The 22,143-nt window shown below is 44.5% G+C and overlaps 1 long non-coding RNA gene across 1 annotated transcript in view; it reads right to left on the bottom strand.

The window, feature by feature from the left end:
* Positions 1 to 21,642, bottom strand: part of LOC130542709 (uncharacterized) — a 37,826-nt gene extending 16,184 nt beyond the window's left edge. Inside the window, exons 1-2 of the long non-coding RNA XR_008957424.1 lie at positions 6,055 to 21,642; positions 269 to 385 (exon numbers count right to left, since the gene is read on the bottom strand). This is a non-coding gene — a long non-coding RNA (uncharacterized LOC130542709). The remainder of the gene's footprint in view (positions 1 to 268; positions 386 to 6,054) is intronic.
* Positions 21,643 to 22,143: the final 501 nt, after the last annotated feature.

Consider the following 22,143-nt stretch of genomic DNA (forward strand, 5'->3'; position numbering starts at 1 on the left):
GCACCTGGGTGGCACAGTGGTTAAGTGTCTGCCTTCAGCTCAGGGCGTGATCCCGGCGTTATGGGATCGAGCCCCACATCAGGCTCCTCCGCTGGGAGCCTGCTTCTTCCTCTCCCACTCCCCCTGCTTGTGTTCCCTCTCTCGCTGGCTGTCTCTATCTCTGTCGAATAAATAAATAAAATCTTTAAAAAAGAAAAAAAAGTGGGGGACTGAAGAAAGATAAGTACCCATCATAATGCCCTGGGCGCACCTCTATCACAGGACTTACCCACTGTACCATCATCACTGACTGACTTCTCTGTCTCCCTCCCTCGGCTGCAAAGACCTTTTGGAGAGGATCATTTCTCATCCAGTTATCACCCTGCAGAGTCCAGTACAACGCCTGCTACAAGAGTATACACAAAAGTAAAGGGTTTTTGTATTTTTTTGCATTTATTAGGGTACTATCTACTACATATACCTGCTATCCTCCGGAGAACTAGAATTCAAAGACATATGGACCTTGCTTGCCTTTAAATTTAAAGAGTTTCAACTTTTTTTCACACCTGAGAAAACAAATATTTCTCCTATATCCTCACTCTCCCCAAAAGATGAAAAGTTCACCAGGGGCTTACAGAACTTTAATAGTCCGGCTATCACTAATGGATATGGAACCCAAGACCTGATGACACTTGGTTGACATTGTACGCATTGTGTAATATGAAAAGAGTGCCGGCTTGGGTATCAGGACACCTGGTTTCTAGTACTTTAGAATTACTCCTTTTGAAGAAGAGGAAATCCCAACTCCTTGATATGACCTGTCGGTCCCTGAATGATCAAGCCCAGTCTGACTGTCATGCTATCTCCCGTGAATCCTACAAAGCAGCAACATTAAGCCATTTTCGGTGTACAGAACAACCTGTGCCCTCCTCGACACCTCCTCCACCTGGACCTTCTTCCCCGGGATGACCTGGACGCATGTGCGGTGGGAGCCGTGCCCTTCCCCCAGGTGAGACACCTCTCTCCTGTCCCCCTCAGCACGCCTTCACATGACACCAGTATCTGTGGAGTCGCTGACAAATGCCATGCACGGCCCCAGGACACAAGGCAATAGACGAGAGAGACGCAGGACTCTCCGGTGGTGGAGCTTCCCGTGCAACAAACTAGAGCGGATGTTAAATCTGGCCTGTCAGTGTCTTCCTCCACCCAAGCAGCAAGATTCTGGGGACAACGACAGCCTAAGTTCCGCAGCCTCAGCACCGCCATCCCAGACAAATATTTAAAGCACTATTAAATAAAACCAAAGTGAAGGTCAAAAAGCCCCAGTGCCTGCAGCAGGTGAGTACCATTTGCTCTTTAAAAGCCCTCTTTTTCTACTGTCGTTGTTTGTTTGTTTGTTTATTGCCTCTTGTCTGTTAGGAGTATAAACCTGAAAATGTCATTCAGGGAAATCTTGCGAGTCCGCTGGAACTGGCTTTATTCTCCTTACTAACCGCAAACACAAGACAGCCCAGTTACTCCCCACGTCTGGTTTCTGTTCGCCACTCTATAACCAACAGCGCGCACTGGACCGAACACCTAAAACACACGATCAGAACACATGCACTTGATGCGTGAATGAACTAATGATGAATAAATGAGCGTATACACTGGCTTTGAGGGCCTTATAATTGCTCCTCACTTTAGTTTCTATTTTAAGGAGAATTCAAGCAGATAGCAACACCGCATTTATCAACACTGGACCTGCTGGATGTCTGCCATTGGAACTGCGGGCAGCTTAGGGCCACGTCCAGCATGGAACTACTAAAATACAAGCATAACAATTTGAACTAGTTCAACTAGGGCAGAAAACTAGGTATTTCCCCAATCCTATAATTAAAATGCTTAAATTCTTTTGCTCCAAAGAAAAATTAAACTTGGCTCATTATACAATGAAATAAATTGCCAGCTCCTTGAAGGTATTTGTAAGATGGACAATCTCTACGTTTCTGGCGTAAGTGGGGACATTTATACGTACACGGGGTCCTCAGGCTACTCTGAACTCTCTTCCCCCTAACATGCAAATGAGAATTTCCCACCAGTCACAACACACTCTGAATCTATGCTTCCTGAACAGGTAACATACTCCACACGATCACTTTGCTTCTAATGGTCTCCTTTCAGTGCACAGTCCAACCTGGACAGTCCCTGACACCCACCTCTCACTCACCCGGACAACAGTGACAACCTGCCATCTGCGGAGGGTGTGGTGTCATAGCAATCTCTCCCAAGTGCTTTACAAGCACCAGCTCTGGAATCCTCACAGCCCTAACTGATTACTACTCTTGTTCCATTTTGCATGTGAGAAAACAAAGTCCAAAAAAACTTAAGACATTTTCCAAGGTCACACAGCAGACAAGGGAGAGAGAGATCAGGCATTCAAACACCAGCTTACCTTAGAATCACGATGCTATTCTGGCTTCCCAAGTTACCCAGATATTATTACTGTTAAAACAATGGACATGATTTGGGCTTTCCAAAGCAAACATGACAGAAAGATTCTTTCTGAAGCTGAGTAACAGTCAACATGACACACTGCCATATTAGAAGATCTCTGGCTTGAATTAACCATGCAGGCTGAGCCCCTGGCAGGAAATGGTCCGCTTGATGCTAACTGCCAAATAAAGCCCCAAACCACTGTTTCTCAATGCACAACATTCTAACCATTTAAATTATCTGTGAAGGTCTCTAATGTCCAAAATATATAACCACTTCACACAGGTGTCCCTTCCTCTAAGCTCAGTGTACCAAAGGTTTCTGCACTCAGGCAAGCCGTAGTAACCTGTACTCTGAAGAACACAGGTCAGAAGAAACTTTCTGAAAAACCAAAAATGTATAAAGAATGCAAACATGATTATGAAAGTTATCTGGGCAAACAAAAGCTTCTTTACGCTTCAAAATAATTTTCTAGTCAAACACATTCTAATACTAGACAGTGGAGCAGCTCATAGGTCATAGGTCACTGCATCCCATTCATCTGTGTGCCAGCGCATGGTACAGGGTCTGCGGTCCAACCGGTAGTAAGCTACTGATGATGTGAATACATTAGGGAAATGAAGAGGCAATATTACTAATTGCTGAAAAACCGGTATTAGGAACAACAACAACAACAATAAATCGCCCGTTCTACATGCAGAGTACACGGTGAATACTAACTGCTTGCACTTCTTAGATACGCTGGTCAAACTCATCAGGGAATAAGATTAGCTTTTAAATCCCCACAACAGAAATAACTACATCACTGGGAACTGTATTTGCTGAACCTCAGGCTGATTCTTCTCTAACTAGCCATGTACTAAGAACTATGTTCTGTCACATTTGTCAAAGAGTTATGATAATCTCCACTTAACAGATAAGAAAACAGATTTAGAGCTTAAGGAACCTGGTCAACATGCAGGGAATAAGAATCGAATCTGAGGTTCAAAGCAAGACCTATCCAACACCCATCCTCTTAACCACCATTCTGTTCTACACTGTAAATAATATCCATAGAAAATTCCACTGCGCAAAGGCTCATTAAAAATACGAAAGAAACACTATTCTACTCAAATTAATTAATAGGCACAGTTAACATATTCAAGACAAGACAACGCTTCAATTGTACACAAATGAACGAATGGGCTACTAAGGTATACCTAAGGGTCATTCTGTCTACCTGAGAGAGGCACCAAAGGAAGGACCCATGAACCAAATGCGTGCAGTACTTAGCAGGAAATCTCCTGCAAGGCCTGGGAGTGGTAAGTGATCAAGAGACACAGTCGTGCGGGCATCACTGGCCTCGGTGGAACTGGAGATCACTACCTGGACAAATGGAAGCAGTTTGCAAAGCGAAGGGTCCCAGATCTAGGTAAGGAAGACGAAGCACATTCCCTCCTGCCTCTCCTAGAAAGAGCAACTAGGAAGGCTGGAAAGAGTAACTGCAGAAGCTCTCTGACCACTCTGAAAAGTAAACTGGAGCAGGGGGATTAGGAAGCAAGACTGGATTTAAACCACGACCAAAATCAGCAGATTTCAATACAATGGAAAGTCTCCTTGCATGATATCCTAAATGGGGAGGGCACACCCCAAACTTATTCAGCATAGGAAGAACCAGAAAAGCGTCAATTCCCGTGGGAGGAGAAAATCAACACAAGCCAATATCAAGAAGGGAACAAATATGACAATCAGCCCAGAGGGACTTTAAAACAACTACTGTACAAATAATTCCACAAACAAGCATACACACAACATACTCGATATCGCAAATTCTTCTTTTCCTTTTCTCTCTTAAACCCACTGGCTCTGGCCCCCACCACTCCACGAACTTCTCCCTCTAAGACTACCAACGACCTCTGCACTGCTCAATCCAATCATTAGAGCCCAGGGCTCGTCCTTTCGACAACTGACAAGAGCTGATCTCCCACTCATGTTCTCGTGATTTTCTTCTTACCCCACCGATGGCTCCCTCCTTCCAGAGTCGCCCAGGGCTCTGTCCTTTCTCCTCTCAGCTATGCTTACCTCCCAGGCAAGCTCATTCAAATGCTGCTTCTATGCTAACAAAGCTAAAACTTGTCCCTCCGGCTCAGCCCGACTGCCTGGCCTTGCGCTGGACTGACCGCTGTTCACTCTGCACCGCAGCCCCACCGCGGCCTGCTCCTGCGCATCACCGAGACGGCAGAGCTACTTCTCCCAAAATCCCTTCCTGCTACAGCTCAGGGCGGCGGGCAGTGAACGCTAATAAGAGGCAACGTGGGCAAAATGAAGAGAAACATCATTCTCTTCAACTCTGCCAGCCCTCCCAGAGGTAGGGATGGATTCTAATTCCCCGTACGACTAATTGTCGAGAATGGCCCGGGTTTTCCTGACCAAACCCTGGCAGGTGTACTCTCTGCCGGGCCTGCTTGTAGGCTCCTTGGGGAAGTGGAGCATCACCGAAGAGAACTCAGTGAAACGTCCGACACCTCCAAGCCCAGGTGCTGACTGGCCCGCCCCCTCCACAAACCTTCCTACACACAGCCTTCTCCGTTCACGACAACGTCCGCCTTCCAGCTGCTGAGGCGAGAAACAACGGACGTCATCCCTGCCGCCTGTCTTCCTCCCACATTCCCCATCCGGTCTTGTCAGCAAGTAATGTTGGTTCTTCCCACAAAAGAGGCCCAGACGCTGTCCCCTCGCCATCATGCTCACCAACACCATCGTGACCGGAGCCACCATCCCTCACCGAAATGACTACAGCACTCCGGAACAGGCCTCCCCGCTCCCAGCCCTGCCACCCTAGCATACACGCTCACCACGGCAGACCGATTCCAAGCCTAGATCAGACGGCATCGCTTCTCTGCTCCAAACCCTAAATGGTCCCTCATCTTACATGGATGACAACAGAGAGTCAGTGAAGGAACGAGGCGAAGGACTGAGCCAACAGGTGTTCCCCACACTGCTAGGCTGTTTGTTCAAGGGGTCAATGGGACTGAAGAAGGGGCCTCTGAGGGCAGTCAGTGTGGAACTGCTGGTGAGAACACTTTTAAAGATATTAAGAAAACCCTGATTTAATACAACCTGGAGTAGAATCTGCTAAGACACATTATAACTGATGACAGTAAAAATATCTGCAGAGCAGAAAAAGGGTTAGCTGGAAAATTTACAATGATGAAAATATAAGTTGCTTAAAGCATTTAAACTATGGTTATTCAGTCTATCATTCATGAGCAGGAGCTTTCTGGAAAGTATTCGAACCCATCATGTGTTACTGAGCCAGTAGTACCAACGGCAACCTCATGAAATAGCCTGACTTGTCCTACCACACTGCAGTTCAATGGTTTGTGCAAGGCTCTGTTGTGACTTTTCAACCGCAGAGCCAAGACTGAAATCTACTTGAAAAAGACCCCCCCCTTTACTCATCACTATTACCAAACACTGAATTGCTTCGGAAATTAGCTTTTGCTCCTACATGTTAACATTTCTTCATGAGCTCAGCCTAAATTGACAAGGCACAGCAGCGCTCATATGAGGGACTTCGGGCAGTGAAGGCATTTCAGTGGCTGCAAGCATCTTACTCACAAGCAACGTCCGACGCGGCCACACGGCTCCCCCGCCGCCACAAGTTAGAGCAGCGCCTGCTGACTCACTCGGAGGAGCGTGCAACTCCTGACCTCAGGGTGGAGTTCACGCCCCACGCTGGGCATAGCGGCTAATTAAAAATGAAAAAAATTAAAAGTTAAAGAGAGAAGTGGATTTATGTCCCCACACAAACGTGTAGCAGATGTGTTTTGAGCTCAAACTACAGTTCCAGCGGCATTTCTCAAACCTCAATGCAAGTACAATGAAAATTCACGTATCTCAAACCCACTTCACCGAGCAACTGAGGCACTTCCATCAGACCATCCATCGGAGAGAGGAATCTGCGCTGTAATGACGTGCGGAAAGGCAAACATCAAAAAGAATCTAGTGGAATTCTATCGATGTCTGCCAAACGATGAATACACTAAACTGAAATGATATGCTCCCGAACTGGTATCAGTGTGCAAGAGCACCTACGAGTATGCAGACACTGTCAGAGATGACATCTGTAACCTTCCGTGACGATCAGCCCCGAGACTGAACATTTGTCATTGGTTGTGATGATACGGAACACTACCTGTGAGCTCCAATTACAAAACATGTTATCCAACCCTCCCCCGAAAAAAAATTCCATTCTTATTAGACCTGTATTAAAATATATATACATACTCAACTATTATTTGAAATTCTGTCAATAAAAATTTTATAGATATTAGTGTTCTTTCCTGTTATGTAAGTACTTACATAATATCCTTCATTTTGCCTCTTAGTCTGCAAAACCTAAAATATCTACCATCTGCCCCTTCACAAAGAAGCCTGCCGATCCGTTTCAGTCATCTTCCCCAGATCTTCTGACCACAGGTACAGCTAAGGCACATACCACATATCTTTAACTTCTCAGCTGTTTTTTTCTTTTTAACTTAAGTCTGTCATTTTACCTTTATTCCTTATAAATTTTACCTTGTTGATTTTAGCACTTCATTACAACCTGTCGAAGTATTTTCAAATCCTGATTCTAAAAATGAACGGTCTCCCAGCATTAACTCCTGTTCTTTACTCAAATTCTTGATGAAAACATTACGACAGGTGTCAAGTATGACACACTTCTGGAGACATCTTCACTTGGGTGCAGAAATTCTGGTATTTTAGTTTTGTGGCAAATTACACTACATGTGGTTGCAATGTATCTTCTACCTACAAGCAGTAATTTCTTTTCTTTTTTTTTGGAAGATTTTATTTATTTATGTGACAGAGAGAACACAGCAGGCGAGTGGGAGAGGAAGAAGCAGGCTCCCAGCGGAGGAGCCCGATGTGGGACTCGATCCCGGAACGCCGGGATCACACCCTGAGCCGGAGGCAGACGCTTAAGGACTGCGCTACCCAGGCGCCCCAAAAGCAGTAATTTCTTGAACTCCCTAGTAATGACAGGAATAACAATTTACTTTCTAGGCTGTATGCAGGAAAGGATTAAGCTTGCCCCAGGGAAGATTTGGCCATTGCCCAGCTCCTGGGAAGTCACCTCTGAGCCTTTGGAATCCCCTGCCTGATAAGGCGGTCTTTGTTTAGCTGGGGGCCTTCGGCCACACCAGACAGTCCATGCTAACAATTTGATTTCTGGTGGAGCCTTGCGCCACACACGACACCAGTTTGATCTCCAGAGGGACTGGAGACTAAACTCAGCCATGTAGGCAGTGCCTATGGGACAACCCCCAATACATATCCTGGACACCAAGGCTCAGGTGAGCTTCCCTGGTTGGCAGCATCGGTGCTGGGAGAAGTCAGCACACCTGCACTGCGAGAGGACAACTAGAAGCTCATGCTTGGTCTTCCCTGGACTTCGCCCGGTGTGCCTTTCCTTCACTGACTTCTGTCCGCATCCTTGCCCTGTAATAAACCATAACCATGAGGATAATGGCTTCTCGCAGTTCTCTAAGTCCTTCTAGTGAACCACGGAACCTGCAGGTAGTCTTGGGGGCCTCCCAAACTCTAGGTCCTGATGATTTACAACGTCCTTACAGCAACACTACAGCAGTGTTCTTTCAGCACGAGGAGATGCTAGTTTAAAATGCAGGTGACAGGGGCGCCTGGGTGGCACAGCGGTTAAGCGTCTGCCTTCTGCTCAGGGCGTGATCCCAGCATTATGGGATCAAGCCCCACATCAGGCTCCTCTGCTGGGAGTCTGCTACTTCCTCTCCCACTCCCCCTGCTTGTGTTCCCTCTCTCGCTGGCTGTCTCTGTCTCTGTCGAATAAATAAATAAAATCTTTAAAAAACAAATAAACTAAAATAAAATAAAAAATAAATAAAATGCAGGTGACAGGCGTCCACATCAGCAATGATCATCCAACATCTCTGTGGGATAACACCAGGCATTTGCATTAAAAAAAATTTTTTTTTTGAGAAAGAAAAAGCCAGATCACGAGGCGGTGGGGCAGGAAAGGAGACTCCACACTGAGCACAGAGCCTGACACAGGGCTGGATCTTATGACCCTGAGATCATGACCTAAGCCCAAAACAAGAGTAGGACGCTTAACTGACTAAGGCACCAGGCCCCCCTGCCTGCATCTCTCATATACTCTCCTTGGTGATTCTTACATACACTACTTTCAGGACCACTGACGTACCCAAAAGCTTCCTGAGGCAGTGACCGTCTTTTTTTTTTTTTTTAATTTACTTACTGACTTACTCACTTATATAATCTCTACACACAACGTGGGGCTCAAACTCACAACCCCAAGATTAAGAACCACATGCTCCACCCACTGGGCCAGCTAGGCACCCCAGGACTGTCTTCTTTTTAATGAATCCCCATCAGGACAAGATGCTCAAGAGTCAAGAGTGACTCAGGACAATGCTCTAAATCTGGTAGAGAAGTGAGAACAACTGGCATTATTAGTCTTCTAAAACTTAGACTATATACACGTGTGAGATTTGTTTTGTCATTCCTCAAATATCCAAGACAATGTAGAAATAAATGACTGAATGCAAACCACAAGTTACTTGGATACAGTGTGAACAACGGATTCAACGGTGTCCATTTCTCACCCATTTTTCAATTACATCCATTTTTTTCAATCTCCTGACAGTTAATAGGAAACCTGAGTTTTAGAAGCTGTCTTCATACCCTTCTCATCTACTAAAAAGATCACCCGTGAGCTAAAGGTCAAGACAGCTGAGAGAATCTTGAGAGTTCTCCTCTGTCAGTATCAAGGAGCCATTTACCCAAGGAGCCTTACCCTGTTATTTCTTCCTCTCTACAGTGGGAGCCCCGGACCAGCTGATCCCTAAATTTAGATCAACCTCTAAAACCCTAGACTACCTAAAACAATAAAAATAAAGGAGGCAAACACCCAGTGGAAAAGTTTAGAATTTCCAATGAAATAGTTGAAAGGGCAGACTCAAAGACGAAAATCAAACATCAACTCTTCACCAACCAAATCATCAACCGTCACCCGACAAAAATTAATTCATATGTAGACAACTTGCATTTAAACTAAGTTACTCCTGCTACCTCTTTTATCAAGTCAATTCCTTAGGACACAACTAATGTATTTTTCCCAAAGCAGAAAGCAAAGCTTTTTTTTGCCATGACACAGCCAAGGAGACGCCAAACTTTTTACCTACACTGGAATCACAATTATCCCCAGCCTGAAATCTTAAGGGTGATATTTTAAACAGCCTAGGGGTTTTCACTTCTAACGTCTACACCATCACTGAATTCCATCATTTCTTAGATCTTTGCCATTCATGACACTTGGCCCTTAATGGAGGTCACAGTCCTGTCAACAGGAAAAGGGAAACTTTCTCAGACATAAACCCATTTCCAAACGCTCCCCTCTAAGCCTCAACTTCTATAGGGCAGCCATATATCACCAAAAACAGCAAATCTCTGCACGGACTGCTATAATCTAGAGTCTGTAATTCCTAAATTACATATAACGCTAATGTCAAACACGAACCAATCCAGTTTAGACTCCAGGACACCACATTCATCTGCCTGGTGCGAACATAAACCACCAGCTGCCCAGTTCCTCCTGCATCTGTTCACGGAAGAGCTAACTGTAACAGGACGAGTTAGGTACTGTCTTACAACTATTAACTATCAACGCACTTCTGAGCGGACAGAAAAACTACACTCCTTTTTGGAACTAACACAGCCAACTAAAAGTGACACTGGTCCATCTCTCAGAGCCATGGGACTGTTAAGATATTCCTAATAGTTTATAAACTTTAGCTTCATCTCATGTACAACAGCATGTTGAAACATCCATGCCAACGAGAGTCCCAAACTCTCCTGGCTGGCCTTCTATGTACAAAAACCGGGCCTTGTTTTGTCTCTCGGAGGCCAGGGGAGACATCTGCACTGCTGGCTGGTAGACCTCGGTTGGTACAGTTGGGCTCAGGTGACAGCTTCATGGGCCTGTGTTTTATGTAGCGGTCTGGGATGTATGACACTTACAGTAACAGTCCTGTGATTTGGATGCTTAGCTTTCCCTTACAGCCTCACACCCGGGCAGAGTGTCAGACATCCACAGTCCAATAACAAGGAGTGCCCCCGCCTGGGGCTGGGCTCACTTTTGATAATGGGACGAAAGCCCAAGCATCCTACCCCAGGAAAACAGCTCATGTGCATACACACAATTCTGCGTACCGTTTCTGGGGTTCATGGACCTAGGAGACAGCATTTCCTCCTTAAGCAACAAACAGTCTGATCAGTAAGCACTTAAAAACAAAAAGATCTTCATGGACTTTTCACCAAGGGAGAAATCTGGGAGCCATCCTGGAATTGCTCTGGACACCCCCTCTCTCAGCCCTGGCTCTTCATTTCCCAGGTCAGAGCCTGGAGACTGGCTGAGAAACAGGCTTCAAATCACCCTCTCTCCAGTTCCTCAATCACGCCCTTAATTAAGGCCTTCTTCACTTGTGTGTACAGCGTAATTGTAGAATTAAAAGGACACAGGCTGTTAGATTGGACCATCTGAACTTTGCCCATCACTTTACTAGCTGGGCGACAGACACCGGGCAGCCATTCCCTTAATGACAAAGGCTTGGCTCCTCTCCCTTCTGAAGCGCATGACTGCAACAGCTCCTTGACCGACCCTTGTACTAGTTAACCACCCGCTTGCCACAGGAATCTGCTCCCGTCAGAATCAACCACACGCTGCTCTGATCTTGTCAATAGTATCAACCCTACCTCCTTCTCGACCCAACCCTTTCTGTACTCCTAAACACTAGTAAAAACATCCAGTCTCACAGACCCCAGCCTCTCCCGCCTCTGCACCGTTAGAGCGGGCATGTCCTCCACGAGGCCCTGCCTGCTTCCCACCTTCCACTCTCTTTCTACAGATCCCTGCAGACAGCCAGACCTGCAGAGGTCACGGCATCTGGTCCACAGCCAGTTTCTGTATGGTTCTGGGCTAATCAAGGTTTTTACCCTTTTAAAGGTTGTTTAAAAAAAAAAAAGGCAGCTATGTGACAGGCCCTATGTGGCCTACAAAGCCTGAAATGTTTACTATCTGACCTTTAACAGAGAAAGTTTGCTGACCTCTGAGCGTGACCGTGACGGGGACATGCCCTCCAGGTCCTCAGAGCACTCTGCTCTGGCACTATCACTGTAGGCATCACACTGCACGCTGACTGCCTCACTCCCCTCCTGTCTGTGCCCCCGGGGGCTGACACTACACCAGGCACAAGACAGGTATTTAATACTGTTGACGCCTCAACAACTGGGTCCACGTATACACAGATTTTTTTTGATACATGCCGCATAGTAAATGTAGTTTCTCATAATTTTCTCAACATCCTCTTTTCTCTAACTTACCTTTTTATAATACAGTATATGATACACATACAAAATATGTGCTAACTGCCGATTCTCAACTATGGGGAAGGGTCCGGCGGCCCGCACTGTTCAGGGGTCAACTGTCCTGGCACTTTACATGTGTACACCATCCCACATAGTAACTGCACGCAGAGCTTCAAAGATCACAGATACTAGAGTTTATATAGACAGTATCAGAAGTCACGTGACTAAAGGCAACGCACCAGTATTTGTACCTCAACCTCCTGTTTCCTAGTTAAGATGCTCTTTCTACTAAAAAGACCTGCGTCTCTACACAAACTATGATACCTAGACATCTTTGATTACTAATACCTGAGACTTTAGCTAAGGGTAAAATTTAATTTTTGACTCGCTATTTAATTTTGATAATTTTTAAATTACTGCTACTTTTTGTAAATTAAAGAAGAAAGAAAGAAACAGACACCCTAAGGAAGCACTAGGCAGGTATTTGTAAATTAAATATCAGTACTTAGTGGTTTTCTACTCAGTGCACCACAGCCTCCCATGATCCCACCTATACCGGTCTGAGAACCCACACCACCTTAGAGACAGGCTCCATGATACGCCTGTCAAAGAGGCTCAATCCTCTGTCTAGCTGTTCCTGCTCTAGGCGGACTTTGGAAAAAGTCAAGAGTCCGGCCAGCACTGTGTAAGAGAACGCTCCATGACGATGAAAATGTCCCATCTCTGCACTGTCCGAGGTGGTAGCCACTAGCCACACCTGCATACTGAGCACCCAAACTGGGGCTAGTGTGACTGTCAAACAGAACTTTTCATTTTATTTAATTTTAATTTAAAGAGCCACACACAGCTAGCAACGACTACAGGAGACACAGATCCAAGTCTAGACTCCAAACACTGCAGTGAAATAAAACACACTTTTCCCTGTATCCTTAACTACAGGCTATGTTATCTGGCCCAATCATTCCCCTGAAAAAGACTAAAAAAGATGGACAGAATACTTTAAAATCTTAAAATCAACCAGAAACTGACAAGACAATAAGGAAAGAACAGGCCAAAATTAAAGTGAAATCAGGAACCCAAAGAGATGAACAAGCACAGAAACCACCTCTGCCCTGCAGTCATTTGCCAATTCTGAAAATTTTCAACTTTCATTTTTACAACCATTCAGGGAAAGAGGAGTAAGAATCAAAAGCTGGGTCCCTTAGGGTGTTTAACCAAAAACACTACCTCCAGAAGCAGGGCCCTAAAGGCTACAGAGCTCAAGATAAAAGAAACCAGAGGTGAGTCACCTCTCCAGTAAAATCACAGCACTGGGCGGTCCAAAATACCTCAAGCCTTAAACCTGCTTTAAACTGGTTGAAGCAAAAAAGAAAAAAAAAAAAAAAAAAAGCTCTCAGAAGGAGCTATATCTTCATTCTATGCCTCAATAGACTCCTACAAATAATCAGAACTAAGTTAAGAATCCTACAAATAATATCCTACACCATAAATAAAAATGAATCACAGACCTAAATGTAAACCTGAAACTTTTCTAGAGGGGGATGGAGGGAAATAAAGGAGAAAACCTTTGTGACCTAGGATTAGGCAACAACTTCTTAACTACGACACTGAAAAAGCACAGTCCAGGGGTACCTGGGAGACTCAGTCAGTTAAGTGTCTGCCTTGGGCTCAGGTCATGATCTCAGGGTGCTGGGATTGAGTCCCAAAGGCAGCAGGCTCCCTGCTCAGCGGGGAGTCCGCTGCTCCCTCTCCCTCGGCCCCTCCCCCATCCCGCTCTCTCTCCCTACCTCGAATAAATAAATAAAATCTTTAAAAGAGAGAGAGAGAATGCAAAAACAAACCATAGCATGAGAGAAAAGCACAGCACACATCTGACAAAGACTTGTATCCAGAATATATAAAGAACCCACCAATAAGAAAAAAAATTTAATAGGCAAAAGATTTGAACACCAAAAGATACACAGGTGGCAAAACCACAAAGAAAAACCATTACACACCTATCGGAATGGCTGAAAAGCTAAAAGACTAACCATACCAAATGTTGCCCCAACGATCCAGCGTGACTGGAACTCTCACACAAAGCTGGGAGGAATGTGAAATGGTTCAGCCATTCCAGGACAGAGTTTGACACTTTCTCAAAAAGCCAACATAGGCCTACCACAGGATCCAGCCATTACAGTGCTAGACCCAACCATTTCCAGGAAAAACAAAAGCCGATGGTCACATGAAGACTTGAGCAAAATTATTCAAAGGCTTTATTTGTAATAACTCAAACCAAGAAACGACTCTCCACACACTGATCACGTTCGACGTCATTCCAAGCAACAGCAGGAAGAAATTCCTTGCAAGTCAGCAAGGGATTCTAAAACAGATACAGATCTGCAAAGGGTCAAGGAGGGCCAAGGTATGCTTAAAAAGGAACCAAGTGGGAAGAGTTCCACAATAAGACCTGTTATAAAACTAAAATAATTGAAGCAACTTAAACTGGGCAGTACCAGTGGAATTCAAGAAAGTCCAAAACAGATGCACATACACACGGACCTTTCATTTCCAAGAAAAGGGGCACTGCAGAGCGCTGGGGGAAAGATGCTCTTTTCAATGAACGGTGTTCGGACAACTAGCCTGTCCACAGGTTAATGAAGCTGGATTCCTTCTTCAGATTATGCACCAAAACCAATTCTGAGAGAATTACAAAGTTAAAGGTTAAAAGCACAAGTATAAAAGCATTTAGAGAATAAATGAGGAACTAGTTCATGACCTCAGGGCAGGGAAAGACACAAAAAGCTTACAAAGGAAAAGACTGACAAATGGCACTAATTAAACTTAAGAACTTCTATTCATAAAAAAAAAAAAAAACACACAAAAACCACTGAGTCAGTGAAACTGCATATGACAAAGTGGGAAGAGACAGCAGCAAAATACATAACCAACAAAGAATGTGTGTTCTGAATATATATAGTCTACAAATCAATTTAAAAATAACCTAATAGAAAAATATGGGCACTTCGAAAAACAGTGCATCCGAATGGCCAGTAAATGTATAAAAAGATGTGCAACCTCACTGTAACCAGGAAAAGGCTATTTAAAACCACAAGGCAGCAACACAGCAGAAACCACCAGAAGGGGCGGGGCGGGGCGACTGACACAAGACCAGAGCAGGGCTGAAGCAGTCATTAGAGAGAAGACTGGGGGGCGGCTGGAGCCTCCCAGCACAGCGGGGAGCAACAGGAGACTCCCTCACTGAGAGGTGCTCCAGGCCAAGCGCTCTGATGTACATTTAGTGGGGTCACAGTCTATAACTGACTATAAACTAGAACTTTAACTTCACTTGACCAATGTAAGGAGAAAGAAACTGTTTCAGATCACTTTTTCCCACCAGCTCATTCCTTTTATTTTCTCCATCACAGGGCTACACCACTGACTCAGTCTGATGGGGGCCAGAAGAGGTACGTGGAAACATCCTTTGTACTTCGCGTCCACATTATGGTAACGTAAGTCCACCGTCTGTCCCTAATTCTCTTCTCTACCTTAGTAACAACTTCATGTACTTCAAGATCACAAGGCCCCCTCAGCAGGAGCACAGAGTCTTCTTCAATCATTAAACCAATGACTGAGGGCCAACCCACTATAGGAGGAGGAGGAAGCTGTAAAGGACCCACAGATCCGTACAGGATAATACAGAGTCCCTGTCCCTGAGCTCACAATATTCTATTTGCCTTCAGGTGCGTCCAACTCTGCATAAGACATAGTAGAAAGTAAGCATATCACCAATTCCATCTTTGAACACTAACTTTTATCTAGCTCTGATCTTAGGGAAAAAATAAAGGACAAAGGCAAAACAATACATATTAAATTTAGATATGACTTTAATGCTAGGCATAGAATCAATTCACACAATACTGTTTTAGTAGTCACCCCAAGACTTGGAAATCATCCTGACTGTAATATAAGCAAGCCAATCTTTCAACACCAAAACAAAACCACCAGGGAACACGTGCCTTGAGCACCCACATATACACACTTTCCTGCTATCTGCCAAAAACCACAAGTCCAGGGGCCATACAAATTGCTATTTCAATGCAAAATCATTTATTTAAAATCCAAACCAAGATTCAAAAGAATTTAATGACCTCAGCATAAAACATTCAAAATCCCTAAACAAAATTAGTTGTGAGGTCTTCCCAAGACTCTAGAAAACCTGAAAAACATACTGAAAAAGAGTCCTGAAGTGAAGGCAATCTCACTAGCAAATCTAAGTGGTCAGAAGCCAAACACATGCCTCTGCCATTTACGACTGATTTTTTGCCTGCTACGACTTGCATTTCTCTTAAAACACTCTCAAGTAGTGGTTGACAGACATTAGCATGCAACAGAAGCTCCTGGACAGCATGTTCAAACAGACTGCGGGCCCCACCCCCCGAGTCTGATTCAGGAGGTCAGAGGTGGGGCACGAGCACAGGCATTTCTAACCCGGCCAAGTGATGGTGATGCAGTTGTACTTTGAGAACCACTGCAAACAACCAGTTTACTGGTTTACTGTGGTGTGCGCACGCACGTGTTTCCCTTCGCAATAAGCAAGACCAAGGGGAACTTGCTGAGGAAGAACAAACTCTTTTTTTTACCCAAATACTGACTTTTCTTGCCTGAGTGAAGGTAAGTGACCTGTTGCTCAAAACGTTTACTCTGAACAACAACGTAAAAGACTCTCTAAGCAGATCATCGGAAGGCCGGTGTGTCATGGAACTGGCATTACAGTATTAGGAAGATGGATTTTTTTTTAAGATTTTATTTATTTATTTGACAGAGAGAGACAGCCAGCGAGAGAGGTAACACAAGCAGGGGAAGTGGGAGAGGAAGAAGCAGGCTGCCAGCGGAGCAGGGAGCCCGATGTGGGGCTCGATCCCAGGACCTTGGGATCATGCCCTGAGCCGAAGGCAGATGCTTCACAACTGAGCCACCCAGGCGCCCCTGGGAAGATGCATTTTTAAAAATGGTTTCAGGGCATAATGTAAAACCCTTGTAAAGTACATGATGAATCCAACTGATTAGTAAAAGATACATTAGAGCTTCTAGACCAGTCATCAAGGATCTTTTATAAATCCCAACTTCCTAGGTCTTCAGAATATAGAATGAGTCCTAACGAACACATGACCAATTCCTACAAAATTAATTTCTAGAAAAAAACATTTGAAAACCATAAAGGGACAGAGAAATGCCTTTTTCCCGCAGCTCAAGTTTCATGATATTTATAATCTAAAATAAAGCAGACAAAGATAGAAACAGATAATCCAAGTTCTCCCTGGTATCAAGTCCTACCTGGTTTGTAAGTAAGGTTCTTTACCAAGGCAAACAAAAAACAGTGGACTGCTGACTGATGCAGGAACAGTTCTCCAACAACGAATGAGCCTGGGTTCTTTCATTCAATAAATATTGTGTCAGACACTGGGGATGCCATAGTGTGTAAAACAAAGTTTCTGCCCTCGTGTTGCTTAAATTCTATAAAAAGACACACAATGCACTACAAATATGGAATGTATAAAACCACGTCAGCTCTTTCTTCAGTCCATCAAAGACAAACACATGGTGCTTTGGTCACAAGTAGACCCAACAAGCACCTACCGTTCACAGCACAATCCAAAGCACCAGATGGCAGGACTTTTAAGATAGAAAATGGAGGCAGAAAGGAGATCCTAGGCACAGACAGCCCATAGATACAACTTTTTAGGTTCTTCTGAGCCTTGGTTTTGGTCCACTGGCCCTAAATAAAGGAGGACAGAGTACGTCAAGTCTTAAAAGCACGATGGAAAATTCTAAATCGGCGAGAACGAGCACATTCACTTCAGAAACATTTATAGAGCAGCAATGTGTTAGAGATTATAAATTCTAGGATTTACTACAAGGGGATGAAACCTGCATGAGAAATTTACAATTTACTTTTCCCTCACATTACACCTTGCTTCCCACAAAACTATATTCATAAAAACTGACACCCCCCCCAAAAAAAGTCACCAATGAAAAAACTCTGTAACAATGTAGAGGTTACTAAAGCACAACCTTGAACAAATAAGCGTCAATCACTGCACTATGCATTATATATTTGTATTTAACTGATTTTAAATTAACTTAAAACAAACAATTTTGGTATGTTCATTAAAATGTTTACCTACACCATGTTGGCCAGATCACAGCTTCATGATATGAAAGCGTCAGATTCAAACAGAAAATATAATTATTTCAACTCTCCCAGACACGGTACTTACACCTGCATGCTACTCACTCCCCCTTCGGAAGGCTGGGTTCAGATCTGTGAGACTACTGCTGCTCTAGTCCTGTCTGGTCCTAGAAGCTGCACAGAGAGTTCAGCAGGCCCAGCCAACAAGGACCTACCCCTTGTGGGCCAAGAGGCCCACGGCAAGCTCCTCGAACTCCAAACTTCCAGTGTCTCCTCTGCAAAAATGAGGATAGCAATAGCACATTCAATGGTTCTCAGGAGGAATAAAGGAGAAAAAGCATGAAAGCAATCACCTCAGGTCTGGCACGTGTCATCTCCCAGATTTAATTCATCGGTAAAAAGGTAGTGACACCTACCAACAACACACAATACCCCACACGTAGCAGTAACATTACATCTCCTCCCCTATCAGTGGATAACATTCACATGTATGACTTTGGTCATTTTTCTTGTTCTGAAAAATGAGTTTACAGTAAATGCCAATGTATATCAATAAGATCTAGGCAGAATTTGTTTCGTTCAATACAAAGCTTGCAAGGAAAGACCTTCATGTCCTGACAAATAAGTAAACTCTGTGACGATGCTACTTGTTCCCTTCTCGGAGGCTTTCAACTGCTAAAAAGTGGCAATAGTGCCACCCAGCCAAAAACATCTATTTCATACTTTCCTCTAAAAACCACTTCATTAGTGTTTATGCAAATCAGACCATAATTAACGGCATTTGCTAAAAATCTCACCTATCCTGAAAGTTGAATTACATATGCCTATCTGAATTTTATTTCCATGATAGAGCCTAGCAAAAAAAAACAATACAACTGTTACAGACAGGAAGAGAGGGGGTTCTTCTGGTACTTTATAATCAGAAACACATTTATGTAGTTCTGAATGGTAAGATTTGGCACCATTCCTAGAAATTAATGCCACAAAGTGGTAGACAGCAATTTCATTTCTCCTACACTAGGTTGCCTTTTGGTAGTCATGAAATGGAAGAGAGAAAAAAAAAAAACCTTGCACAAATATTAGCAGAGAGAAAAAGCCATCAACGGTTTAAATAATCCACTACGAAACATGGTTTTCAGAAGAGACATAAAAAAACAACTACTTAAGGCAGCTGGCTGAGGCACTGAAACACAGGTACACCCAAACAGGAGCTGGAACCGCGCTCATCCTCTTCCACCGAGGATCCGTCTAAGGACAGAGATGCGACTTCAGATTTGAATGCTTACTGCACTCACAAACTTCCTGGAATTTACTACTATTCACTCAAATAAGGTCATTTACTTTGCCCAAGTTTTTAGAATTTGCATTTTAAATAATTTCTATAGGCATCAGTAAAAATTCCCAAAGACCCCCACAGCAATATTTTGCTAATTATTTAAGGGATTTTAGTAAGGACATACAGTAACGAAATAAGTTCTTAAGCTCGAGCTTTAAGACAAAATAAACTACTACAGAAACTAAACTTTACTGGTTTACAAGCCAAAAAAAACCCCTCATTTCACAAACGATAGAATTTTTAATTATATTGAAATTTAAAACAAGATTTTAGCCGAAAACTGTCTAAACTGAAAATGTTTACTTTCAAAAGTTAAAGACTTACATATTAAGACTTTGACTCTCATCTTTCCTGTGTTACCCTTGAGACAAGTATTTTCTCAAAATTAAGACACTTAAAAATACAGGAAAAAAGGTTTCCATAAAATCTTTAGAGATAGAGAAGTAGCAACTCAAAACTAACATCCAAAAAAGAAGAGTCATGTTCAAAATGACTCTTTACTACACGATAGAACATATACAGTACACAGAAGACACTATAATTTTTCCTGCGGGAACTAATCAGCATTTTTTTAAGGGGATAGCTTTAACAATACAATTGTTATTTAGACAATTTCTCAAACTTCCCAGCGAGAAAAGTTATGTGACTTGCTGAAGAACCCAATTTTAAGAATTGGGATGTCAAGTTCTCTAATTTCCAACAATGGGCATGGAGTGCTAGAGAAACGATGTTAGTGAGAAATGTTCTAATGATCTGCACTGTGGCTCCTAACTTCTGGTTTCACCGGACACTTCCACCCCATCGCACTCATGGAGCTTCACTCCTAATCACGACTCACCTTCAGCGGACCGCCGGCCTGAAAAGAGGCTGAAGTCCTCTCTCCTGTAGGGCTCTGCCCCAGGACTCTTGGCCCCAAACCTTAAACACTAAGTTCTGGATTCAATGTCTTTATTTATCCAAGGACTTGCTTCTTGATGCATCATAACCTCTGAACAATGCGTAGGTCCTTTTATTCAGTGTATATACTCAAGTCTTAGGTTGATTGTGGGATCCTTTAAAAGACAGCAATGGGTTTTAAACAATCTTTCCCCAGTTTTCATTATTAAATCAGAGTATATGATAATCACCGGAAAGATATTACTTAAAGAATGTGTAACATGGGATCTTGCTGCTTCGACAACATTTAGCACACAAATGTATTCAAGACACGAGGGGTAGGCTCATTCAGTGTTTCACCTCCAAGGACAGCCACAAAGAGAAAACAATGTACTCATAAAGACACCGGAACGCAAACTTTCTTCAGAAGTTTCATGTGTTTAAATATTGCAGGATGTTAAAAATTATCTCCAAAGCACAATGGCATGAAAAAATCACCTACATTGGATCTCAACAAAAATAAGGTGAATGCTAATTTGCAATGTATCTTTCCATCACTTCATCCACCTTTCAGGTTTTCAAGAGATGAGACAACTGACCAGAGTTCACACATTTCCAAGAGAAGACTGCTTCCATTATGAGTTTTACAAATAAAATATTAAGAGTGAGGCTCTGGTATTTCATTTCAAATAGTAATGGCCTATTTTTCCAACCACGAAAATGTTGACATTCTACCTAAGAATCCCAGCGTTGGTCGTCTTATGTACAGATCCCCAAATCCTTACACCGCCTTCAGCTTGAATGTATTTCAACCAGTTCCCATAATTACTACATTACTATTATCTTAGTCTCACTGCCAAAAACCCAGCTGCAGGCTAACCATGCAAGAATGAGACACTGTTGAAATGACTAAAAAAATTTTTTTACCCTTACTGCATTAAGCTAAATCCTGCAATTAAATAAAACCAAGTAACACACACACCCCTCCTCCTCCTCCTGAGAAAAGAAAGGAAAGGAGAGAGAAAGAAACAACAAGTCCTTCTTCCACCTAAGCCAGAAGCAGAGCTGGGGGCTGGGTTGGGAAGAGGTAAACTTGGAGGCACAATGAATCAACGAGGTCTCCAGGCCTTTCGCCCCAAAAACCACAGGGCCACAGCAAGTTGAGCGCCAGCTGCGGGGAAAGAGCTGGCCCGGATCCGGGTTCGAGGCTCGCCCTTCCCTGCCGCAGGGCCAGTGAGTCCCCATATCGGGTCAGGGCTCTTCTCCCCCCTCCAGGTCCCCAAGGATTTCCCTCTTCCTCCTCCTTTCTCTCTCCCCCCTTTTGTCTTTGAGGCAATTGGCCAGCTCCCAAGGAGGCCGGCTGGCCTCCCCAAGCCCCCGGCCTCCCTGTGCGCTCCGGCCTCCAGCCCCTCCGTCTCTCCGAGACCCCCGAATCCACCAACTTCCCCATCTTTCACGAACCCCCCCAGGCCTTCTCATGTCCCCCAAACCTCCCCGTTTACCCGAGCCCCCGGCCTCCCCTCGTCCCCTGGCCTGCCGGAGCACGCCGACCTCCCCACAAGTCCGTCCTCCACCCATAGCCGTTCTCCCAGAACACGCCCCCTCGTCCCCCTTCCCTGGCCTCTCCTGTCCCCCCAGCGGCCTCCCCACATCCCCGTCCTCCCGGAAACCCCCAGTCCGTCCCACATCTCCCGACCCGCCCGCGCCCCGATCCTCCCCAGAGTGCCGCCCTCCCCGGGCCCCTCCCTCGTCCTCCCCACTTCTCCGGCCTCCCCACATCCTCGGCCTCCCAAGCGGCGCGCGGGAGGGGTCCGTCTCCGCCTCATCCGCGGCGCGGACCGGCTGGTTAGCCCCGCTCGGCCCTCCGCCCGCGGGCCGCGGCCCTGCCAACCCCCAGCAC

The sequence above is a fragment of the Ursus arctos genome, unplaced genomic scaffold, assembly GCF_023065955.2.
Source record: "Ursus arctos isolate Adak ecotype North America unplaced genomic scaffold, UrsArc2.0 scaffold_48, whole genome shotgun sequence".
Classification (NCBI taxonomy): Eukaryota; Metazoa; Chordata; class Mammalia; order Carnivora; family Ursidae; genus Ursus; species Ursus arctos.